Source organism: Coregonus lavaretus (genome assembly GCF_964263955.1).
Source record: "Coregonus lavaretus genome assembly, contig: HAP1_SCAFFOLD_206, whole genome shotgun sequence".
Classification (NCBI taxonomy): Eukaryota; Metazoa; Chordata; class Actinopteri; order Salmoniformes; family Salmonidae; genus Coregonus; species Coregonus lavaretus.
Genome location: NW_028160450.1, coordinates 663,371 through 689,198, shown reverse-complemented (window position 1 = coordinate 689,198; position 25,828 = coordinate 663,371). Strand labels below are relative to the sequence as shown.

At 44.7% G+C, this 25,828-nt stretch overlaps 1 protein-coding gene across 1 annotated transcript in view; it reads left to right on the top strand.

Annotated features, from left to right (window-relative positions):
* Positions 1-25,828, top strand: part of LOC311121823 (ADP-ribose glycohydrolase MACROD2-like) — a gene marked incomplete at both ends in the record, with an annotated part of 532,081 nt that overhangs the window by 261 nt on the left and 505,992 nt on the right. The window lies entirely within an intron of this gene.

Here is a 25,828-nt window from a genome sequence, read left to right as displayed (position 1 = left end):
TAATAGACCTAGATATTTATTTCTCCATTAGGATACCGTGGACTGTAGTGTCTGTTTCTCTCTGAGTGCTTCAGTTAAATGGGACTGAATGCATTAGTGCCAACACATCAGAGCCAAGCATTACACGGGGTGTGGTAACCGTGCAGACTGACTGTGCCGTGTTGCGGCCAGACGTGTTGGTCATTACTTTACTTGCTTGTCCAGGCCTGTTATTACCAAAGCAGCTGAGGGAATCTGAGGCGGCCGACCGTGGCTAGGGGGAGAAGGTGAGGGGAGGGGTGAAGGGAGGAGCCTAGTGGAGCGGGGTATGGGGAGGGGAGGTGAAAGGGAGGAGCCTAGTGGAGCGGGGGTTATGGGGAGGGGAGGGGAGGTGAAAGGGAGGAGCCTAGTGGAGCGGGGTATGGGGAGGGGAGGTGAAAGGGAGGAGCCTAGTGGAGCGGGGTTATGGGGAGGGGAGGGGAGGTGAAAGGGAGGAGCCTAGTGGAGCGGGGTTATGGGGAGGGGAGGGGAGGTGAAAGGGAGGAGCCTAGTGGAGCGGGGTATGGGGAGGGGAGGTGAAAGAGAGGAGCCTAGTGGAGCGGGGTATGGGGAGGGGAGGTGAAAGGGAGGAGCCTAGTGGAGCGGGGTTATGGGGAGGGGAGGTGAAAGGGAGGAGCCTAGTGGAGCGGGGTATGGGGAGGGGAGGTGAAAGGGAGGAGCCTAGTGGAGCGGGGTTATGGGGAGGGGAGGGGAGGGGAGGTGAAAGGGAGGAGCCTAGTGGAGCGGGGTATGGGGAGGAGAGGTGAAAGAGAGGAGCCTAGTGGAGCGGGGTATGGGGAGGGGAGGTGAAAGGGAGGAGCCTAGTGGAGCGGGGTATGGGGAGGGGAGGTGAAAGGGAGGAGCCTAGTGGAGCGGGGTATGGGGAGGGGAGGTGAAAGGGAGGAGCCTAGTGGAGCGGGGTTATGGGGAGGGGAGGGGAGGGGAGGTGAAAGGGAGGAGCCTAGTGGAGCGGGGTATGGGGAGGAGAGGTGAAAGAGAGGAGCCTAGTGGAGCGGGGTATGGGGAGGGGAGGTGAAAGGGAGGAGCCTAGTGGAGCGGGGTATGGGGAGGGGAGGTGAAAGGGAGGAGCCTAGTGGAGCGGGGGTATGAGGAGGGCAGGGGAAAGGGAGGAGCCTAGTGGAGCGGGGTATGAGGAGGGGAGGTGAAAGGGAGGAGCCTAGTGGAGCGGGGTATGGGGAGGGGAGGTGAAAGGGAGGAGCCTAGTGGAGCGGGGTATGAGGAGGGGAGGTGAAAGGGAGGAGCCTAGTGGAGCGGGGTATGGGGAGGGGAGGTGAAAGGGAGGAGCCTAGTGGAGCGGGGTATGGGGAGGGGAGGTGAAAGGGAGGAGCCTAGTGGAGCGGGGCAGCCCAACAGAAACCCAGGGGTTCCTCTTTTGGAAATGTGGCACTTACCCTGACATGATTGAAATAATGGTTCCTTGGTGGATTGGACGGGGGGAGTTGGGCTTGGAGTATCATCCTAATTAGCTGTGGAATTCTGACCTGTGGGTTGAAGGGGGAATCTATGGTATCTAGCAGTACAAAGATGAAAACAAGGTCATTTCTTCAGCTTCATGTCTTATCTGTTATCTGACTGTTTATCCATCTGTGTTTGGGTGTTTGCAGACCTCTCTCCCTCTCTTTCTCTTTCTCTCTCTCTCTCTCTCTCTCTCTCTCTCTCTCTCTTTCTCTCTCTGCTCTCTCTCTCTCTCTACACTCTTATATGATATATCCTGGTTATTTATCAATTAGTTAGTTAGTTAGACAGACAGTTAGTTCTTGCTATATAGAATTTCTGAGCTGAAACCCTACCCACGTCTAATCACGCTCTGTCCCAAGTGGCTCTCATCTTATCTGATACATGGTTAGACCTCGGCCCTCGGCAGCCATTGTTGCGTCACCTCAGTGTGCAGTTCTCCAGATCTTTAGCTAGTGACAGAGAGAGACCCTTAGCACCACGCTAATCAAGGGTAATGTGTGTGTGCATGTGTGTGCCTGTGTGTGTTTGCATGCGTGCGCGTGACTGGGATCAGAGGTTAGAAACATGAGTCTCCATAAGCAAAGTGGACTCACTCAAGTGCCTCTCAATGATGTCTAATGTAACACTAAACATTGGCTTCTTGATTGCCATCTCTCTGCTCTTCTTCAGCTCTCAATGATGTTTTACATAACAAATGTATGTTGCAATCGCTGCTTTGGTTACGTTTCCCTGGCACTGTTTCCAAATGCATTTGTGGCACAAATCCCATTAAAGTCATGGGACTGATATTAAAATTGTTCACGCATCGTTCAAATCATCTGTAATCAATTGTAGATACTATTGGATGATTTGGACATGATGCACAAAAAATGCTAATATCGGCCCCATGACTTGAATGGGATTTGTGCCACAAGAAATTAAAACGGAATTCAACAATATTCAAAAATGCATTGAACTGAGTAGGAAATTACTGAATTTATTAGAAAATGCATTAATTTGCCCAAGATTATCATAAGACATGAACAAAATGCATCAGTGATTCATATTTTCCTTCAACTTTCTGAAGAGGCAACAGCACAGGAATGCCCCTGTCTGTGTGTGCGCGTTTGTCTACCACTTTGTGTAGCCGTTAGCGATGATGCTAATGTAATGACAACTGTCTTCTGGTAGATGGAAAGTTCCCAAAAACCTTCTCAATTAAATGTTACAGTAATTACAAAGTAGCCTATGCCTACCTGGCAGAATGATATCATTATTATTTGCATTAATCCAGTGGCCATTTGTTTTGCAAACTCTGCAATCACATGAGTGCTACAGAAACATTGCTAACCAAACAACGGTCTCTGGCTTGTGCTCAGTTGAATTAAAGGTTAACTACACCACCAAAAATTGACATTTGTTAGATTTTATCCAAACCTCAAAAGTGGTCTCCTGATGTGGTTTAAGAATTATTGTGGACTTAGAACATCCAATTATGTCCAAGTGTGATTGTTTTAGCGAAAACCTGAAAGAAATGGAAAAACGGAAACCTGGAAAAACGGAGACAATTCAAAATGGGAAAAAAATGGAATCAGGCAGAAAATATAACACATTTTATAGGGCCCTAGTCTTTCCTTACGGAAAAAACATTTTGTATATGTAACATTTTATTTCACATGTAAAATGTTGGTTTTGGAACACTTCACATGTGATGATATTTCACATTAAGATTCATCTGTGGATTTTCACATGTGATCACATAACCTTTCACGTGAAACCATGTGGTTTTGAAACACTTCACATGTGGCTATTTTTCACATGGTATTTCACAGATGATGCCCTGCAAACAAAAATGAGTCGTTAGGATGTCCCCAGAACTTCACACTGTGTTTTTAACTTACAGTACATTTTTCACCGATGTTTATTTATACTGTAATTATTATTCAAAATGTCCTCACCTGGGATTTGAACCCACGACCTCTTGGTTCAAGGCATTTCGATCTTCCTGCTACGCCACCATGTCTGTGTCAATATCTGATTTCACTTGTATTCCTACACTTTGGGCTTAAAGTAAATCTCAGCTTTGTTAAAAATACACTCAAGAAGAACTATTATATTTATCATAATGATTCAGGAGTAACATTGAAACAGAATAATATGACCCACTAACATTAGACAACTATACAGAAAACTCTCAAATTGCTGAAATAAGTAACTGAAATCAATAATGAGAGAATAGTCAGAATAACTGATAACTAAAATAACAGTCAAATGGTACTCTGTTGCTAAGTGCAGGTAGCTTAGTGGGTAAGAGCGTTGTGCCAGTAACTGAAAGGTTGCTGGTTCTGATCCCCGAGCCGACTAGGTGAAAAATCTGTCTGTGCCCTTAACCAAGGCACTTAACCCTAATTGCTCCTGTAAGTCTGCTAAAATGACTAAAATGTAAAAAATGCAGAGATATATTATAGGTAATGAATGTTTAGGGGACTTCAGAGAATGCTACAGACTTTATGGCGTAGCAGAAAGATCAGCATACCCCAAATCCAGAGATTGTGAGTTCAAATCTCAGGTGGGGTCATATTGAGAAGTCAGCACTAAGTAATCATGTCAAATGTAATCATATTGATTAAAGATGTTTACACTATTTTAGCTGAACAGTGTACCACTTACCTTAAAACCCCCATACCACGAAAAACGTGTGTAGTTTCATGGTATCACATGTTGAAATGTTGCATCCTCATGTTGTCACTTTTATTTCACATGAGATCATGTTTTGCATGTGCTCAAATATGTAGTTTCATGTCATCACATGTTGCTGTCACGTTCTCACATTAACTTCCCATAAGGTTGCATGTGAAATGAATGTGGTTTTTCACGGTTTCTTTAATAGCTTGAGTCAGGAGGCCTAAAGGCTACATGTTGTTGTCTTCACTAATTGCCCTGATGTTACTCCTCATAAATAAACCAATCAACTGACACAATCCAAGCCAATTTACCTTGCTAAAATATGACAATAAGACATTTGGTTCTGTGTCTAGTGTACAATATGCATAGGAACACTTTGTTTTTGTCTGACTCCTGACTACTATGTTAAAGGCTGGAGGAGACATGTGGGCTAATCTTTTTCTTCTTCTTCTTCTTCTTCTTCTTCTTCTTCTTCTTCTTCTTCTTCTTCTTCTTCTTCTTCTTCTTCTTCTTCTTCTTCTTCTTCTTCTTCTTCTTCTTCTTCTTCTTCTTCTTCTTCTTCTTCTTCTTCTTCTTCTTCTTCTTCTTCTTCTTCCTACCATTTCTTGTCCAGGATCTATTGTTGAAGGCTGAGGTGGTAGTAGAAACCTGTTTGAGTGTTGAGGGATCTGGGTTATCTGACTGGCTCTGCCCCTAGAATAATGTTTTCTTAAAACAAAGCTCTCTCTCTCTATCTTCTGTCTGTTTTTCTCTTTCTTCCCTCCTTTATCTGCTTGTGACATATACACTGGCTTTATCTGGCACTCTCTTTATCATTCTGAGGTGGCTGCTATGTAAACCTGTTTTCTTTACTCCCAGTCTCTCTCTATCTCTTTCTCTCTTTCTCTCTGCCTCTCTCTCTCTCTCTCTCTCTCTCTCTCTCTCTCTCTCTCTCTCTCTCTCTCTCTCTCTCTCTCTCTCTCTTTCTCTCTCTTTCTCTCTCACACTCTCTCTCTCTCACACTCTCTCTCTCTCTCTCTCTCTCTCTCTATCTTTCTCTCTGCCTCACTCTCTCTCTCTCTCTCTCTCTCTCTCTCTCTATCTTTCTCTCTCTCTCTCTCTCTCTCTCTCTCTCTCTCTCTCTCTTTCTCTCTCGCTTTTCCTCTGTCTCTCTCTTGTGTGTATGTGTGTGTGTGTGTGAGAGAGAGAGATGTCAGCATGGATCCGTGTGTGTGTGTGTGTGTGTGTGTGTGTGTGTGTGTGTGTGTGTGTGTGTGAGAGAGAGAGATGTCATCATGGATCCGTGTGTGCTCCTGCTCATCTCATAGAAGGCCCCTCTTATCTTAGACCTGTCCAGGCCAGACCAGACTGGGTGCTGTGAGTGGAGGCTCAGGTTCACAGCTGGCAGGATGATCTATCACTATTATACTGGACCTTACCTCACCAGAGGATTGGTGTGTGGTCTCAGTCAATCAATCACATTTATTTATAAAGCCCTTTTTACATCAGCAGATGTCACAAAGTGCTATACAGTTAGTATTGTTGTCTATCAAATTGTAGACTACTACTTGCTCCCTCCTCTGGCAACGGCCCGACTCACGCTCCTTAAGGTCACGAAATGGCCCCTAAAACATATCAATGGTTAAACAATAAGCACACAAGACAGAGGATGTTTCAGAAAATATATTGATCATAAGCGTTTATTGGCAGGGACTTTTCTACCAAACCAAAGTGTGGATTGCAAGCACTCCATAGAGCAGTCTAATCTCGGTTAACCCAGAATTTAAATATTTCGTAATTTGGTCAGCTGCGTAATTAAGTTCTGGGTCCATGCCTGTTAGAAATGGGGAGTTCCGGTTTGCGAAGTCTCCACCCTCAAAAGGAAACTCTCAGCCAAAGCCCCCCACCCTTCCACTAATTTCACCACACGCGCAAAGCAGTCAAAGTTTAAGTACCACCTTCGCCCAATCCTGGTACATCCTAATAATCTGTGACAAAAACCCAAACACCGGTACTACTGCTGATCTTTATCCTACACATTCCCATTGCGACAGATTCTTCAGTTTACACGCGGACTCTGTCCGAGAGATTAAGAGCAGTCCATAGACTGCTTACGAGTTAAGGAAACAAATATCTGAACTATCCCATTACTTTTAGATTAAGTTGAAAATAGTCTGTTTTTAAGACTGAATCACTGGAAGCATAAGGGTTATACAGTTGAAGTCGGAAGTTTACATACACCTTAGCCAAATACATTTAAACTCAGTTTTTCACAATTCCTGACATATAATCCTAGTAAAAATTCAGTTAGGATCACCACTTTATTTTAAGAATGTGAAATGTCAGACTAATATTAGAGAGAATGATTTATTTCAGCTTTTATTTATTTCATTACATTCCCAGTGGGTCAGAAGTTTACATACACTCACTTAGTATTTGGTAGCATTGCCTTTAAATTGTTTAACTTGGGTCAAACTTTTCGGGTAGCCTTCCACAAGCTTCCCACTATAAATTGGGTGGATTTTGGCCCATTCCTCCTGACAGAGCTGGTGTAACTGAGTCAGGTTTGTAGGCCTCCTTGCTCGCACATGCTTTTTCAGTTCTGCCCACACATTTTCTATAGGATTGAGGTCAGAGCTTTGTGATGGCCACTCCAATACCTTGACTTTGTTGTCCTTAAGCCATTTTGCCACAACTTTGGAAGTATGCTTGGGGTCATTGTCCTGTTGGAAGACCCATTTGCGACCAAGCTTTAACTTCCTGACTGATGTCTTGAGATGTTGCTTCAATATATCCACATAATTTTCCTTCCTCATGATGCCATCTATTTTGTGAAGTGCACCAGTCCCTCCTGCAGCAAAGGACCCCCACAGCATAATGCTGCCGCCCCCGTGCTTCACGTTGGGATGGTGTTCTTCAGCTTGCAAGCTGCCCCCTTTTTCCTCCAAACATAACGATGGCCATTATGGCCAAACAGTTCTATTTTTGTTTCATCAGACCAGAGGACATTTCTCCAAAAAGTAAGATCTTTGTCCCCATGTGCAGTTGCAAACTGTAGTCTGGCTTTTTTATGGCGGTTTTGGAGCAGTGGCTTCTTCCTTGCTGAGCGGCCTTTCAGGTTATGTCGATATAGGACTCGTTTTACTGTGGATATAGATACTTTTGTACCCGTTTCCTCCAGCATCTTCACAAGGTCCTTTGCTGTTGTTCTGGGATTGATTTGCACTTTTCGCATCAAAGTACGTTCATCTCTAGGAGACAGAACGCGTCTCCTTCCTGAGCGGTTTGAATGCTGCATGGTCCCATGGTGTATATACTTGTGTACTATTGTTTGTACAGATGAACGTGGTACCTTCAGGCGTTTGAAAATTGCTCCCAAGGATGAACCAGACTTGTGGAGGTATACCATTTTTTTTTTTGAGGTCTTGGCTGATTACTTTTGATTTTCCCATGATGTCAAGCAAAGAGGCACTGAGTTTGAAGGTAGGCCTTGAAATACATCCACAGGTACACCTCCAATTGACTCAAATGATGTCAATTAGCCTATCAGAAGCTTCTAAAGCCATGACATCCTTTTCTGGAATTTTCCAAGCTGTTTAAAGGCACAGTGAACTTAGTGTATGTAAACTTCTGACCCACTGGAATTGTGATACGGTGAATTATAAGTGAAATAATCTGTCTGTAAACAATTGTTGGAAAAATTACTTGTGTCATGCACAAAGTAGATGTCCTAACCGACTTGCCAAAACTATAGTTTGTTAACAAGAAATTTCTGGAGTGGGTGAAAAACGAGTTTTAATGACTTCAACCTAAGTGAATGTAAACTTCCGACTTCAACTGTACATGTAACATTTATACCTCAATCACATATCAGTAGTAATGAAGGAATAAAAATCCACTAGAGAAAAACCCTCAGGACCGGCCAGCTGTTGTGTATAGGCTACAGTACATCTCCCTGTTTTAGGATTAGCTCGTGTTCGCGAGGTTGACAACATTAGCAAAACATTCACATTACAACTCTTCTTCAAGTCGTTGCAACAGTTGTTTCACAACAGTTTTTCTGAATAAAATGTTCTGTATATTTCCTTTTATAATCCTGTGTTGTGTCTTTTACTGTTGATATGTTCTAGGGGACATTTTGAGACCTTAAGTAGCAGCAGGTCCTCTGGAATGTCTACGAATGGCATGTCCATCTTTTTTGTAAGAAATTACACTGGTCACTCAAAACATTTATAAATTATTTATAAAGTATAAATAGCCCACACTAGATGTGGCCACGCAAAAAGACTTAACTAATGATTAGTGAATGGTTTATGATGACCTATATTAAACATCTTATCAAAGGAGTAATCATTAATACATTATTAATAAACTATTAAGTAATCCTTTATAAATGCTCTATTACGTGGAGTTATTATAACGTGCTACCAGCAATTCTCACCGTATATTAAACTGTGTTTGATTGCCTATATGTGATAATGTTTCTAAGTGTTTCGGTTTAGCTGTTCATTTGCTGTTTTAATTTGGGATACTTGTGTTGTTGTTTGTTGTTGTTGATGTTAGAACATCGTTTATTTCAGCAGAGATTGCATTCTCTATATATATCTCTCACAATCTTCTACAAGTTTAGGCTTTTTGTTTTTGACCAAATAACAGTGGTGTTTTGCATGATAAACAGACTACCTCAGCTGAAATTTCACACATACATTATATATGCAGTGGCTTGCGAAAGTATTCACCCCCCTTGGCATTTTCCTATTTTGTTGCCTTACAACCTGGAATTAAAATGGATTTTTTGGGGGGTTTGTATCATTTTATTTACACAACATACCTACCACTTTGAAGATGTAAAATATTTGTTTATTGTGAAACAAACAAGAAATAAGACAAAAAAACAGAAAACTTGAGCGTGCATAACTATTCATCCCCCCTAAGTCAATACGTTGTAGAGACACCTTTTGCAGCAATTACAGCTGCAAATCTCTTGGGGTATGTCTCTATAAGCTAGGCACATCTAGCCACTGCGATTTTTGCCCATTCTTCAAGGCAAACCTGCTCCAGCTCCTTCAAGTTGGATGGGTTCCGCTGGTGTACAGCAATCTTTAAGTCATACCACAGATTCTCAATTGGATTGAGGTCTGGGCTTTGAATAGGCCATTCCAAGTTTCCCCTTAAACCACTCGAGTGTTGCTTTAACAGTATGCTTAGGGTCATTGTCCTGCTGGAAGGTTTGCCTTGAAGAATGGGCAAAAATCGCAGTGGCTAGATCCGTCCCAGTCTCAAATCTCTGGAAGACTGAAACAGGTTTCCCTCAAGAATTCCCCTGTATTTAGCGCTATCCATCATTCCTTCAATTCTGACCAGTTTCCCAGTCCCTGCCGATGAAAAACATCCCCACAGCATGATGCTGCCACCACCATGCTTCACTGTGGGGATGGTGTTCTCGGGGGTGATGAGAGGTGTTAGGTTTGCTCCAGATATTTTCCTTGATGGCTAAAAAGCTCAATTTTAGTCTCATCTGACCAGAGTACCTTCTTCCATATGTTTGGGGAGTCTCCCACATGCTTTTTGGCAAACACCAAACATGTTTGCTTATTATTTTCTTTAAGCAATGGCTTTTTTCTGGCCACTCTTCCGTAAAGCCCAGCTCTGTGGTGTGTACGGCTTAAAGTGGTCCTATGGATAGATACTCCAATCTCCACTGTGGAGCGTTGCAGCTCCTTCAGGGTTATCTTTGGTCACTTTGTTGCCTCTCTGATTAATGCCCTCCTTGCCTTGTCCGTGAGTTTTGGTGGGTGGCCCTCTCTTGGCAGGTTTGTTGTGGTGCCATATTCTTTCCATTTTTTAATAATGGATTCAATGGTGCTCCGTGGGATGTTCTAAGTTTCTGATATTTTTTTATAACCCAACCCTGATCTGTACTTCTCCACAACTTTGTCCCTGACCTGTTTGGAGAGCTCCTTGGTCTTCATGGTGCCGCTTGCTTGGTGGTGCCCCTTGCTTAGTGGTATTGCAGACTTTTCAGAACAGGGGCCTTTCAGAACAGGTGTATATTTTACATTGACATTTTAGTCATTTAGCAGACACTCTTATCCAGAGCGACTTTTTATTTTTATTTTATTTTATTTCACCTTTATTTAACCAGGTAAGCCAGTTGAGAACAAGTTCTCATTTACAACTGCGACCTGGCCAAGATAAAGCAAAGCAGTGCGATAAAAACAACAACACAGAGTTACATATGGGGTAAAACAAAACATAAAGTCAAAAATACAACAGAAAAAGATATATACAGTGTGTGCAAATGTAGCAAGTTATGGAGGTAAGGCAATACATAGGCTATAGTGCAAAATAATTACAATTAGTATTAACACTGGAATGATAGATGTGCAAGAGATGATGTGCAAATAGAGATACTGGGGTACAAATGAGCAAAATAAATAACAATATAGGGATGAGGTAGTTGGGCGGGCTAATTTCAGATGGGCTGTGTACAGGTGCAGTGATCGGTAAGGTGCTCTGACAACTGATGCTTAAAGTTAGTGAGGGAGATAAGTGTCTCCAGCTTCAGAGATTTTTGCAATTTGTTCCAGTCATTGGCAGCAGAGAACTGGAAGGAATGGCGGCCAAAGGAGGTGTTGGCTTTGGGGATGACCAGTGAGATATACCTGCTGGAGCTCATACTACGGGTGGGTGTTGCTATGGTGACCAATGAGCTAAGATAAGGCGGGGATTTGCCTAGCAGTGATTTATAGATGGCCTGGAGCCAGTGGGTTTGGCGACGAATATGTAGTGAGGACCAGCCAACAAGAGCGTACAGGTCACAGTGGTGGGTAGTATATGGGGCTTTGGAGACAAAACGGATGGCACTGTGATAGACTACATCCAATTTGCTGAGTAGAGTGTTGGAGGCTATTTTGTAAATGACATCGCCGAAGTCAAGGATCGGTAGGATAGTCAGTTTTACGAGGGCATGTTTGGCAGCATGAGTGAAGGAGGCTTTGTTGCGAAATAGGAAACCGATTCTAGATTTAACTTTGGAGATTCTTAATGTGAGTCTGGAAGGAGAGTTTACAGTCTAACCAGACACCTAGGTATTTGTAGTTGTCCACATACTCTAGGTCAGACCCGTTGAGAGTAGTGATTCACAGTTAGTGAGTGCATACATTTTTCATACTGGCCCCCCGTGGGAATCGAACCCACAACCTTGGCGTTGCAAGCACCATGCTCTACCAACTGAGCTACAGGAGGCCTATACAGTGAAGGAAAAAAGTATTTGATCCCCTGCTGATTTTGTACGTTTGCCCACTGACAAATAAATTATCAGTCTATAATTTTAATGCTAGGTTTATTTGAACAGTGAGACACAGAATAACAACAACAAAATCTAGCAAAACGCATGTCAAAAATGTTATAAATTGATTTGCATTTTAATGAGGGAAATACGTATTTGACCCCCTCTCAATCAGAAAGATTTCTGGCTCCCAGATGTCTTTTATACGGGTAACGAGCTGAGATTAGGAGCACACTCTTAAAGGGAGTGCTCCTAATCTCAGTTTGTTACCTGTATAAAAGACACCTGTCCACAGAAGCAATCAATCAATCAGATTCCAAACTTTCCACCATGGCCAAGACCAAAGAGCTCTCCAAGGATGTCAGGGACAAGATTGTAGACCTACACAAGGCTGGAATGGGCTACAAGACCATCGCCAAGCAGCTTGGTGAGAAGGTGACAACAGTTGGTGCGATTATTCGCAAATGGAAGAAACACAAAATAACTGTCAATCTCCCTCGGCCTGGGGCTCCATGCAAGATCTCACCTCGTGGAGTTGCAATGATCATGAGAACGGTGAGGAATCAGCCCAGAACTACACGGGATGATCTTGTCAATGATCTCAAGGCAGCTGGGACCATAGTCACCAAGAAAACAATTGGTAACACACTATGCCGTGAAGGACTGAAATCCTGCAGCGCCCGCAAGGTCCCCCTGCTGAAGAAAGCACATATACAGGCCCGTCTGAAGTTTGCCAATGAACATCTGAATGATTCAGAGGAGAACTGGGTGAAAGTGTTGTGGTCAGATGAGACCAAAATGGAGCTCTTTGGCATCAACTCAACTCACTGTGTTTGGAGGAGGAGGAATGCTGCCTATGACCCCAAGAACACCATCCCCACCGTCAAACATAGAGGTGGAAACATTATGCTTTGGGGGTGTTTTTCTGCTAAGGAGACAGGACAACTTCACCGCATCAAAGGGACGATGGATGGGGCCATGTACCGTCAAATCTTGGGTGAGAACCTCCTTCCCTCAGCCAGGGCATTGAAAATTGGTCGTGGATGGGTATTCCAGCATGACAATGACCCAAAACACAAGGCCAAGGCAACAAAGGAGTGGCTCAAGAAGAAGCACATTAAGGTCCTGGAGTGGCCTAGCCAGTCTCCAGACCTTAATCCCATAGAAAATCTGTGGAGGGAGCTGAAGGTTCGAGTTGCCAAACGTCAGCCTCGAAACCTTAATGACTTGGAGAAGATCTGCAAAGAGGAGTGGGACAAAATCCCTCCTGAGATGTGTGCAAACCTGGTGGCCAACTACAAGAAACGTCTGACCTCTGTGATTGCCAACAAGGGTTTTGCCACCAAGTACTAAGTAATGTTTTGCAGAGGGGTCAAATACTTATTTCCCTCATTAAAATGCAAATCAATTTATAACATTTTTTACATGCATTTTTCTGGAATTTTGTTTTTGTTATTCTGTCTCTCACTGTTCAAATAAACCTACCTTTAAAATTATAGACTGATCATGTCTTTGTCAGTGGGCAAACGTACAAAATCAGCAGGGGATCAAATACTTTTTTCCCTCACTGTATATACTGAGATCATGTGACAGATCATGTGACACTTATATTGCACACAGGTGGACTTTATTTAACTAATTATGTGACTTCTGAAGGTAATTGGTTGCACCATATCTTATTTAGGGGCTTCATAACAAAGGAGGTGAATACATATGCACACACCACTTTTCCGTTATTTATTTTTGAGAATTGTTTGAAACAAGTAATATTTTTAATTTCACTTCACCAATTTGGACTATTTTGTGTGTCCGTTACATGAAATCCAAATAAAAATCTATTTAAATTACAGGTTGTAATGCAGCAAAAAGTAAAACGCCAACGGGGATGAATACTTTTGCAAGGCACTGTACAGTACATGAGAATAACACTAATCCCTGATGTTGAGATGTCTCATCCCAAATGGCACCCTATTCCCTATATAAAGCCCATTGGACTTTGGTCAAAAGCAGTACACTATAAAGGGAATAGGGTGCCATTTGGAATGCATCCATGGTAAATGAAGCAGTTGAGAACAGTGAGTAATTATGAACGCTATGGGGTCTCTGATGTGTCACCACCGCATGGCTGATAGGCTGGATGCATGTTGACACTGTCCCTGAGGACCTCAGCTAGTGTAAGCAATAGGCATCTCTCTAGCTCTCTCTCTCTAGCTCGCTCTCTCTCTCTCTCTCTCTCTCTCTCTCTCTCTCTCTCTCTCTCTCTCTCTCTCTCCCCCTCTCTAGCTCTCCCTCTCTCTCTCTCTCCCTCTCTCCCTAGCTCTCCCTCTCTCTCTCCCTCTCCCTCTCTCCCTCTCTCTCTAGTTCTCCCTCCCTCTCTCTCTCTCTAGCTCTCCCTCTCTCTCTCCCTCTCTCCCTCTCTCTCTCTCTAGCTCTCCCTCTCTCTCCCTCTCTCTGTCTAGCTCTCTCTCTCTCTCTCTCTCTCTTTTTCTCTCTCTCTGTTTCAGTTTCAGTCTATGAATCAATCATCCCTGTCCCAACATATACATCAAGCTGGTGGCCACCATGTCGCCTGCGGCAAACATGTCATTAGCTAGTCAATGACATCGCTTGATCTCTGGGGTTGTGTCTCAAATTGCACCCTATTCCCTATGTAGTGCACTACTTTTGACCAGGGACCTATGGAAATAGGGTAGCATTTGGGACACACCCAGTCTGCAGTACAGTGTTGCTATATGAAGAGACAAGGGTGTGTATCAGGAGAAGGCTTTACATACCCGTATCATTATATTAAACTAGATGGCCCCTTCTGTCTTGGCTTGTGGCTTGAATAAAATAAATGGGTACATTGTGGATTCACGTTCACACAGAGAGAAAGACAGGCATGTGTGTGCATAAGAGAGAGATATAGAGAGAGAGGGGGAGAGAAAAGGGAGAGAGGGAGTGTTTGTTTGTGTGTGACTTTTTTTTTCATGCAAGAGAGAGAGACATGGGCTCTGTACCCTACCTTACCCCAGAGAGAGAGAGAGAGAGAGAGAGAGAGAGAGAGAGAGAGAGAGAGAGAGAGATCGTCTGTAGATCACTTGGTAGATCATGGTGCTTGCAACGCCAGGATAGTGGGTTCGATTCCCGGGACCACCAATAAGTATAGAAATGTATGCATGACTGTTAGTCGCTTTGGATAAAAACTGATGCTAAAATGAAGACCTTACCTAGGGTGTGAGACACTATCTATCCTTTCCTCAGGGTTATTCTCTCAACCCTCACTTATTCCGGTGGGTCCTGTTCATGATTTGATTGTACAGTGTGTGTTTAGCATCATGAGTTCAATATTAGACATGCTCATCTGTGTTACTGGAACTAAAAGTCAACCAACCAGCATTTTTTCAGCTCTTGCCCTCCCTCCCTCCCTCCCTCCCTCCCTCCCTCCCTCCCTCCCTCCCTCCCTCCCTCCCTCCCTCCCTCCCTCCCTCCCTCCCTCTCCCTCCCTCCCTCCCTCCCTCCCTCCCTCCCTCCCTCCCTCCCTCCCTTTCTCTTTGTCATTCTCTCTCTCTCTCTCTCTAGCCCTTTCCATCTCTGTCTCCTACTCTCCCCCTCTACCTCCCTCTCTTCCTCTTCACTATGACACAACCCTAACCCTACATATGGAGCTGAGTGTTGTAGGGTGAAATGAATGGCCTGACCATTCTGCATCAATTAGCTCATCCATCATCACTGATTGGGGGAAGGATGGAGGAGAGAAAGCGAGAGGGGAGAGTAGTAGAGAGAGAGGGGTAGAGAAAGAGAGTACGAGAGAACACGACAAATAAAAAGAGAGAGAGAGAGAGAGAGAGATGGAAAGAGAGAGAGAGAGAGTCCTTCCCAAGGCCTCCCTGCGGTGCCAGTGGCACCAGAAGACAGAGAAGGTAATAAGGAGAAGGAATAGTGTTCACCATGGTGTGAGAGTCAAACCCCAGCCCTGCTACAACGACCTTGCCTTGCTAATTCCAAGGGAACGTCCTTTAGTTGTAAAACTCTTCATCTACATAATGATTTAGTGGAATGGCTTGAAAGCATAGATTATTATTTCTTAATGGAATGACAGATGGGGATGTTTCTGTACAGCTCGAGTTAGGTATATAGGTTTACTATACTGAACAAAAATATAAATGCAACATGCAACAATTTCAACAATTTTACTGAGTTACAGTTCATATAAGGAAATCAATGAATTGAAATAAATTCATTAGGCCCTAATCTATTGATTTCACATGACTGGGTAGGGGCGCACCCATGGCTGGGGAGCATGGCCCAGCCAATCAGAATGAGTTTTTCCCGACAAAAGGGCTTTATTACAGACAGAAATACTCCTCAGTTTCATCAGCTGTCCAGGTGGCTGGTCTCAGACGATCCCGCAGGTGAAGAAGCCGGATGTGGAGGTCCTGGGCTGGCGTGGTTATACGTGGTCTGCAGTTGTGAGGCCGGTTGGGCGTACTGCCGTATTCTCTAAAACGTAGAGAAATTTACATTCAATATCCTGGCAACAGCTCTGGTATCATTGATCTGTGATTAGATCAACATCGATGGCATATAGATTAAAATTTCTGGGGATAAAAGTTCAAACCCACTGGGCACAGACGTCTATTTCACGTTGGTTCAACGTCATTTCGTTGAAATTACGTGGAAAAAACTTTTATTCAACTAGTGTGTGCCAAGTGGGGACTATCCTGAATTCACCCTTCTGCACCGGTCATGGCTTGAAGGGATACAGTTTATATCAAAGTGATGTCAAACTCCCGCGAGAGTTTAAAACATCTCTACTCTGCCGAAGTTGGCCACGTTAGCTACCGCCGGCGATATAGTGATACAAGGTTGCCCAGTGGGAAGCAACTCACATCGGCAAGAACCTCAATATAACACTGGTGCCCTGGTCATTCGCACCAGATTGTCGTTGTGCATCCAAGGGCAGTAATGGTAGCTATTTAGCATGTCACTGTGATATCCAGGTGGTTACCAAACCAAATCTAATTGTATTTGTCACATGTGCCGAATACCACAGGTGTAGACCTTACCGTGAAATGCTTACTTACTAGCCCTTAACCAACAATGCAGTTCAAGAAATAGAGTTAAGAAAATATTTACTAAATAACTAAAGTAAAAATAAAGTAAAAAACAAGTAACACAAGAAAATTACATAGGTCCTGGATGTCAGGAAGCTTGGCACCAATATTACAAGTTATTTCTCCCTCGCCCATCGAAATAAACCTAACTTTCTCTACAATTCTTTATTAACGCCCGGCTGTTGTTGCCAGCTAGCCAGCATAACTGGCTAACTAGCTAGCGATATCGGGTGGGTAGGTTTGTTCGAAGTCTGAGTTCAGAGCGAGTGTGACGTCACTTTGACGTAAACAGTATCCCTTCTAGCCATGACCCTCTGCACCAGGGAATAACTCCAGCCATTGATCAAACAACCAGTGACAACAGTAGGCCTATAGTGTGTCATTGACAGAGATGCCTACTCAAATAATAATAGTCATGAGCACTGACTTAAATAGACTAAATCGTTTTTAAATTGGACTTCAAAAACACATGGACATCAAAGCACATACTGGTATAAACCAGATCAGAGAGTAGAGAGTAGATAATTAAACTACAGAGAGGACTACATTTGTTTATTCAACCATCCTTTTACATTTTCCCCTGAGTCTCTGTGAAGTGAAAATAAACAGTATATATCACTGACATGAGGCCTGGAGAGTGAATGACTTGCCATAGATAGTAGTGCTGATTGTTAACAGTTTTATTTGTATCCCACGTCGACGCCAGCACCCCAGCACCCTTCAGGAGAGATACTGTAAACCCTGGGTGATTCATTATATAGAAGGGTACTGAGGGGAGACGGGGGTGATAGAGGGGAGACGGGGGTAGACGAGGAGGAGATGGGGAGGCAAGGAGGCTTTCAGAGGGGTGATGTGTCTTTGACAGGGATATAAAAACATCCAACAACAGTCCCGTCATACATACCCCTCCACCCCAACCCCAGACATCTCATCCAGAGAATATATCATAACCCCTCCACCTTTCCTAGTCCACCTCACCCCTACCCAGTCCCAGTCCTGATCCCCAGCCCCATCTCACACATAGAATACCACAGATCTGTCTTCACATATTTTCATTGGTCAAAAAAGTCCAGCGACTTAAAATACTTTAAAAAACATTCAACCAAAATGACACCATACATCCTCCCGCAACCTCCACCCCTAACCTTCCACCCCTACTCCTCCACGCCTCCACCCCTACCCCCTACCCCCTACCCCTAACCCTCCACCCCTAACCCTCCAACCCTACCCCTCCAGCCCTGCCCCTCCAACTCTACCCCTACCCCTCCACTCCTACCCCTCCAACCCTAACCTTCCACTCCTACCCCTCCTACCCTAACCTTCCACCCCTACCCCTCCACACTTACCCTGCCTACCCTAACCTTCCACCCCGACCCCTCCACCTCTACCCCTCCAACCCTACCCCTCCACTCCTACCCCTCCTACCCTAACCTTCCACCCCTCCAGCCCTACCCCTCCAGCCCTACCCTTCCACCCCTACCCCTCCAACCCTACCCCTCCACCCCTACTCCTCCACTCCTAATCCTCCACCCCTACCTCTCCAACCCTACACCTCCACCCCTACCCCTCCAACCCTAACCTTCCACCCCTACCCCTCCACCCCTACCCCTCCTATCCTACCCCTCCTACCCTAACCTTCCACCCCACCCCTCCTACCCTAACCTTCCAACCCTACCCCTCCAACCCTACCCCTCCACCCCTACCCCTCCACCCCTACACCTCCACCTCCACCCCTACCCCTCCACCCCTACCCCTCCTACTCTACCCCTCCACCCCTACCCCTCCACTCCTACCCTTCCACCCATACCCCTCCACCCCTAACCTTCCACCCCTACCCCTCCAACCCTACCCCTCCACCCCTATACCTACACCCCTACCCCTCCAACCCTATCCCTCCACCCCTACACCTACACCACTACCCCTCCAACCCTACCCCTCCACCCCTACCCCTCCAACCCTACCCCTCCACCCCTATACCTACACCACTACCCCTCCAACCCTACCCCTCCACCCCTACCCCTCCAACCCTACCCCTCCACCCCTATACCTCCACCCCTACCCCTCCTACCCTACCCCTCCACCCCTATACCTACACCCCTACCCCTCCAACCCTACCCCTCCACCCCTATACCTACACCCCTACCCCTCCAACCCTATCCCTCCACCCCTACACCTACACCACTACCCCTCCAACCCTACCCCTCCACCCCTACACCTACACCTCCACCCCTAACCTTCCACCCCTACCCCTCCAACCCTACCCCTCCACCCCTCCACCTACACCTCCACCCCTAACCTTCCACCCCTACCCCTCCACCCCTACCCCATCCCAGCCACCTCAAACAGATAATACCCCCCACCCCCTAGTCTCTCCAAATCACATCTCTAAACAACTGAAGGCTAGGAGGCAGGAGGGATCTAGACAGCGTGGGGGGATAGTGGTTCACAGAGAGGTGAGAGAAAGGAAAACAGAGCTCTTTAAAAGACAAATTGAGATGGGAGATAAGAAGAGAGAGCCACTTAAGGATACTGATAGCAGATTATCATAACATTATCATAACATTCCCACACCATTATCCTATCATTCAAAAAAATAAAAAAAAATAAAAAATCTGAGCTGGCAAGGGTTGAAGCTCTACTAAAAAGCAATTGGTAGATAAACTAACCATTGCATCTATGATAACAGTGGTACTGTCAAAACTGTTCGCTGCTCTGGCACCCCAATGGTGGAACAAGCTCCCTCACGACGCCAGGACAGCGGAGTCACTCATCACCTTCCGGAGACATTTGAAACCCCACCTCTTTAAGGAATACCTGGGATAGGATAAAGTAATCCTTCTACCCCCCCCAAAAAAAAATAATAAAAAAAAATAAACAATTGTAAAGTGGTTATCCCACTGGCTATAGGGTGAATGCACCAATTTGTAAGTTGCTCTGGATAAGAGCGTCTGCTAAATGACGTAAATGTAAATGTAAATGTAAATGTACTGTATGTCTTAAAAGTTCAGATCAAGTTCAGTTTGAATTGTCTTTCTATATACCGTCTGCAGTGCTGCAGACTATTACTTAAACAATAGCAGTATCTAGCTAATCCAACACCGAGGTAGACCCATGCAGTAGCTATAGAATGACTAGAATGGGAGAGGCCCTCATATCTTTCAAGTCATTCTATTTCTATTGAGAAACCTGCCCCAGATGCCAAGGGAACCAAACACACATCCTGGTTGACTTCAGAGAGCCAGGCCAGAGCTGTACGTCCAGGTTGACTTCAGCGAGCCAGGCCAGAGCTGTACGTCCTGGTTGACTTCAGCGAGCCAGGCCAGAGCTGTACGTCCTGGTTGACTTCAGCGAGCCAGGCCAGAGCTGTACGTCCTGGTTGACTTCAGAGGGCCAGAGCTGTACGTCCAGGTTGACTTCAGCGAGCCAGGCCAGAGCTGTACGTCCTGGTTGACTTCAGCGAGCCAGGCCAGAGCTGTACGTCCTGGTTGACTTCAGAGAGCCTGGCCAGAGCTGTACGTCCAGGTTGACTTCAGAGGGCCAGAGCTGTACGTCCTGGTTGACTTCAGAGAGCCTGGACAGAGCTGTACGTCCAGGTTGACTTCAGAGGGCCAGAGCTGTACGTCCTGGTTGACTTCAGAGAGCCAGGCCAGAGCTGTACGTAAGAGGAGCGTTTTGTTTGGGTGGTCTAGTTAAAGCCGTGTGCTAAAGGGGGGCTGGTCACGCTTAGAGTAGTAATGAACCCATTCCCCTTCAGAATGAAGACATCAAAGAATACTGGAGATGCCTCTCTCTCTCTCTCTCTCTCTCTCTCTCTCTCTCTCTCTCTCTCTCTCTCTCTCTCTCTCTCTGGCTGGCAACACACACACACACAAGGCTACATCACATCATTTCATGAAAGAGAGAGCGGGAGGAGGGAGACAGGGGAAAGGGAGAGATAGAGGGAGGGAGAGAGAGTGGGGAGAGAAAGAGAGATATAGAGAGAGTGCGTTGGAGGAAAAATCTGTCATCCAGGGCTATAGTTAGAGACATGATTTGATATGCTTTACTCTCTCTCTCTCTCTCTCTCTCTCTCTCTCTCCTCTCTCTCTCTCTCTCTCTCTCTCTCTCTCTCTCTCTCTCTCTCTTTCTATTTCTTTCTCTTTCTCTCTCTCTGTCTTTCTCTTTCTCTCTCTTTCTCTCTCGCTCTCTCTCTCTCTCTCTCGCTTTCCTCTCTTTCTCGCTCTCTCTCTATCTCTCTCTTTCTCTCTCTCTCGCTCTCTCTCGCTCTCTCGCTTTCCTCCCTTTCTCTCTCTCTCTCTCTCTCGCCTTCCTCCCTTCTCTCTCTCTCTCTCTCTCTCTCTCTCTCTCTCTCTCTCTCTCTCTCTCTCTCTCTCTCTCTCTCTCTCTCTGTCTCTCTCTCTTTCTCTCTCACGCTTTCCTCTCTTTCTCTCTCTCTCTTTCTATCTCTTTCTCTTTCTATCTCTCTCTGTCTATCTCTCTCTGTCTATCTCTTTCTTTCGCTCTCTCTCTTTCTCTCTCTCCTTCTCTCTTTATCTCTCTCTCTCTCTCTTTCTCTCTCTCTCTGTCAGTCAGTCAGTCTGTCTGTCTGTCTGTCTGTCTGTCTGTCTTTCTCTCTCTCTCTCTCTCTCTCTCTCTCTCTGTCTGTCTGTCTGTCTGTCTGTCTGTCTGTCTGTCTGTCTGTCTGTCTGTCTGTCTGTCTGTCTGTCTCTCTCTCTCTCTCTCTCTCTCTGTCTCTCTCTCTTTCTCTCTCGCTCTCTCTCGCGCTTTCCTCTCTTTCTCTCTCTCTCTCTCTCTCTCTCTCTCTCTCTCTCTCTCTCTGTCTATCTCTTTCTCTTTCTATCTCTCTCTTTCGCTCTCTCTCTTTCTCTCTTTCTCTCTCCTTCTCTCTTTATCTCTCTCTCTTTCTCTCTCTATCTCTCTCTCTCTCTCTCTCTCTCTCTGTCTGTCTGTCTGTCTGTCTGTCTGTCTGTCTCTCTCTCTCTCTCTCTCTCTCTCTCTCTCTCTCTCTCTCTCTCTCTCTCTCTCTTTCTCTTTCTCTTTCTCTCTCTTTCTCTCTCTCTCTGTATCTCTCTCTCGCTCTCTCTCTCTCTCTGTATTTTATGCTCCTTATTTATTATGCTATTCTATTCTATTTATTAATTCATCTATTTATTAATTCATTGTTCAAGACTTGCAAATCTCACTTAGGGTGTGTGTCTCCCTTGTCTCCCTCCATCAGCTGGAGTGTGCATGACCCACTGCCTGGGCGACTAGGAGGGAGACACTGGCAGAAAGTGTCATTTTAGTTATCTTCCACAATGCATTACCCACAACCGCCCTCCCTCCCTCCCTCGCCCCCCACCACGCATCGATGTTCTGAGACTCTTTACACATTACACACAACCTCCCTCCCTCCCTCGCCCCCCACCACACCTTCGATGTTCTGAGATTCTTTACACATATCCTCCCTCCCTCCCTCCCTCGCCCCCCACCACGCCTTCGATGTTCTGAGATTCTTTACACATATCCTCCCTCCCTCCCTCGCCCCCCACCACGCCTTCGATGTTCTGAGACTCTTTCTGGGTCAATAGCTGAGGGTTTCGGACAACTCGGAGCATTACCCAACCTAATGTCAGAGTAGATTTGTCTTCTCAGATTGTGTTAAGTGTGGCCGTTTCATCTGCGGAGGAGTGGGGTTATTGTTTATTTTCACGGCCGTGGAGGATGGATCTGATATGGCAGACTGGGGGGACAGTCTCTGGACCGGTGCGTGTGTTTGAACCTCAGGCCATAGTCCCACCCAGGGATGGGCATCAATTACAAATTACAATTACATAATACAACTACAAAATACCCTAAATACCAATGTATGAAAATCAAATATAAGATACTTTTGCAAAGTATTGTATTCAATTAAAATACATGTATTTTGTATTTTAAATTACAAAGATATTTGCATGTAGCCGGCCGGAACAGCAACAACATTCTCAGTAACAGTTACAGAAACGTTTTACTTGCTATGACTGTGATATGTTGTTGTTTATCTACCTTAGTTGAATGCACTGACTGTAAGTCACTCTGGATCGGAGTGTCTGCTAAATGACCAAAATGTAAATGTATATGTGAAGATTAACAACTGCAAATGCTTTGCAATTGTTAATTTTTACATATACATTTACATTTAGTTCATTTAGCAGATGCTCTTATCACACCATAGTGCCATCAGACTTCTGATACCAATGTAGGGTGAAAGTGGGCCACAAAATTGTGAACCGCTATAAAGAAATGGTATAGAAAAGGATTATGTGTTTTGAAAATACAAATTACAGCTTTCAAAAGTATCTTGTTACAAAATACATTGGTGTAGTTCAGCCCAGTGTAATACAATATACAAATATCAGAAGTAATTAAAATACATAACAGAAATGCTGCCCATCTCTGGTCCCACCACCTCGCCACGACATGGGTAGAAAAAGAGATTAGACACAAATATGTAAAGAAATTGATTAATATGAGCGCAAGACGATTATCAAGGACATTGTCCAGTTCTAAATGTTCTAATGACCATGCAGTAGCTTCTTGACCCAATATTGAGCCTTTAGCCTAGAACTCTCTCCCCTCAAAGTAGTTACACTGCCAGTCAAGTAATTGCAATAACAGAAGCAACCTGAAAGGAGATCAATTGAGGGAAACATGGCTGGACTGGACACTAGATGACGTTAACCAGGGTACATAAGGAGCCATTAGTGTTCAATCTACAACCACAAGGTCACATTAAATGGCTACTGGCCAAAGCAATTAGCCCACAGAGTTATAGCAATTAGACTGGAATAGGCCATATAAAGTGAATCATCATATATTTAAGCAATAAGGCATGAGGTGGTGTGGTATATGGTCAATATACCATGGCTAAGGGCTGTTCTTATGCACAACGCAACGCGGAGTGCCTGGATACAGCCCTTAGCCATGGTATATTGGCCATAAACCACAAACCCCCGAGGTGTCTTATTGCTATTATAAACTGGTTACCAATGTAATTAGAGCAGTAAAAATTACATGTTTTGTCATACCCGTGGTATACGGTCTGATAAACCATGGCTGTCAGCCAATCAGCAATCAGGGCTCGAACCACCCAGTTTATAAGTACTTTATAATAGTTGGGGCGCTATATAGAACTACTATACGTTATTGAATTACTATGCTATTATATGACTAGTCATTGGGTAGAGCTAACCTATAGTAGTGTCACAGTGCCACATACAGTGCATTCGGAAAGTATTCAGACCCCTTCCCTTTTTTCGTTACAGCCTTATTCTAAAATTGCTGATTTTTTTTTCCTCATCAATATACACACAATACCCCATAATATGAAGCAAAAAACGTTTTTTTTTTACATTTGTATAACAAAAAAACAACAGAAATACCTTATTTACATAAGTATTCAGACCCTTTGCTATGAGACTCGAAATTGAGCTCAGGTGCAACCTGTTTCCATTGGTCATCCTTGAGATGTTTCTACAACTTGATTGTAGTCCACCTGTGGTAAATTCAATTGATTGGACATGATTTGGAAAGGCACACACCTGTCTATATAAGGTCCCACAGTTGACAGTGCATGTCAAAACAAAAACCAAGCCATGATGTCGAAGGAATTGCCCGTAGGGCTCCGAGACAGGATTGTGTCGAGGCACAAATCTGGGGAAGGGTACCAACAAATGTCTGCAGTTGAAGGTCCCCAAGAACACAGTGGCCTCCATCTTTCTTAAATGGAAGAAGTTTGGAACCACCAAGACTCTTCATAGAGCTGGCCGCCCTGCCAAACTGAGAAATCGGGGGAGAAGGGCCTTGGTCAGGGAGGTGTTCCTCTGTTGAGTTGGGAGAACCTTCCAGAAGGACAACCATCTCTGCAGCACTCCACCAATCAGGCCTTAATGGTAGAGTGGCCAGACAGAAGCCACTCCTCAGTAAAAGGCACATGACAGCCCGCTTGGAGTTTGCGATAAGGCACCTAAAGGAACAAGATTCTCTGGTCTGATGAAACCAAGATTGAACTCTTTGGCCTGAATGCCAAGTCTCACGTCTGGAGGAAACCTGGCACCATCCCTACTGTGAAGCATGGTGGTGGCAGCATCATGCTGTGGGGATGTTTTTCAGCGGCAGGGACTGGGAGACTAGTCAGGATCGGGGGAAAGATTAACGGAGCAAAGTACTCAGAGATCCTTGATGAAAACCTGCTCCAGAGCGCTCAGGACATCAGACTGGGGCGAAAGTTTACCTTCCAACAGGACAATGACCCTAAGCACACAGCCAAGACAACGCAGGGGTGGCTTCGGGACAAGTCTCTGAATGTCCTTGAGTGGGCCAACCAGAGCCAGGACTTGAACCTGAACAAACATCTCTGGAGAGACCTGAAAATAGCTGTGCAGCGACGCTCCCAATCGAACCTGACTGAGCTTGAGAGGATCTGCAGAGAAGAATGGGAGAAACTCTCCAAATACAGGTGTACCAAGCTTGTAGCATCATGGCCTTTCGGTTAGAGTGTCTGCCCTGATATTGGATCCCCGGCCGATTCATACCAAAGACTTTAAAAATTTTGCCAAATCCGTCTCTTCTTGGCACTCAGCATTAAGGAGATAGATTGGGGGTAAGGCCCTGCGATAGGCTAGTGTCCTATCCAGAGGGTCCAGAGGGTGAAGCTGCCTCACACTACTGAAATAGGAGATATCCATAGAATAGTCCTTTGGAGGAAGGATTGTTGACAAATTAATTGACATAATTGAAGCATAATTGAGAAATAATTAATCAAAGTTGGCATATTTGCTACATTCTGGCCTTACCCAGGCCTCCTTTAAGACTCCATAGTTTCATCTGTAGGTGCTACAAAGCAAACATTGGTGTCATATGAAGCTTTACACTTGCTCTGTAATATGAGTAGTATTTTGATTTCCAAAACTATTTTTTATATTCATTGATGAACATTGAGAAATATACACACAAATATTGAAAATATACAATTTTTGATTTTGCTAATTTTTCAATATAAAGGACTATGCTATGGATTAATTTAGTGAATTTTTTTTTTGGGTCTGGGTTTTGTGAGGAATCACTCATATGCTCCTGCTCATATGTTTCATGTCCACTGTGTGTACATATCCTTCTTACATATTTTCACAGTGCCTTCACAGTACCTTCACAGTGCCACAGTGCACAGATTACATTGTCTCTGTGTGGAAAGCAGTATCCGTGTTACAGATAAAGATGTGACTGGGGGTTGTCCTAGTGTGTGACACATCGTTGGTGGTGTGTATACTAGTGCGTCATA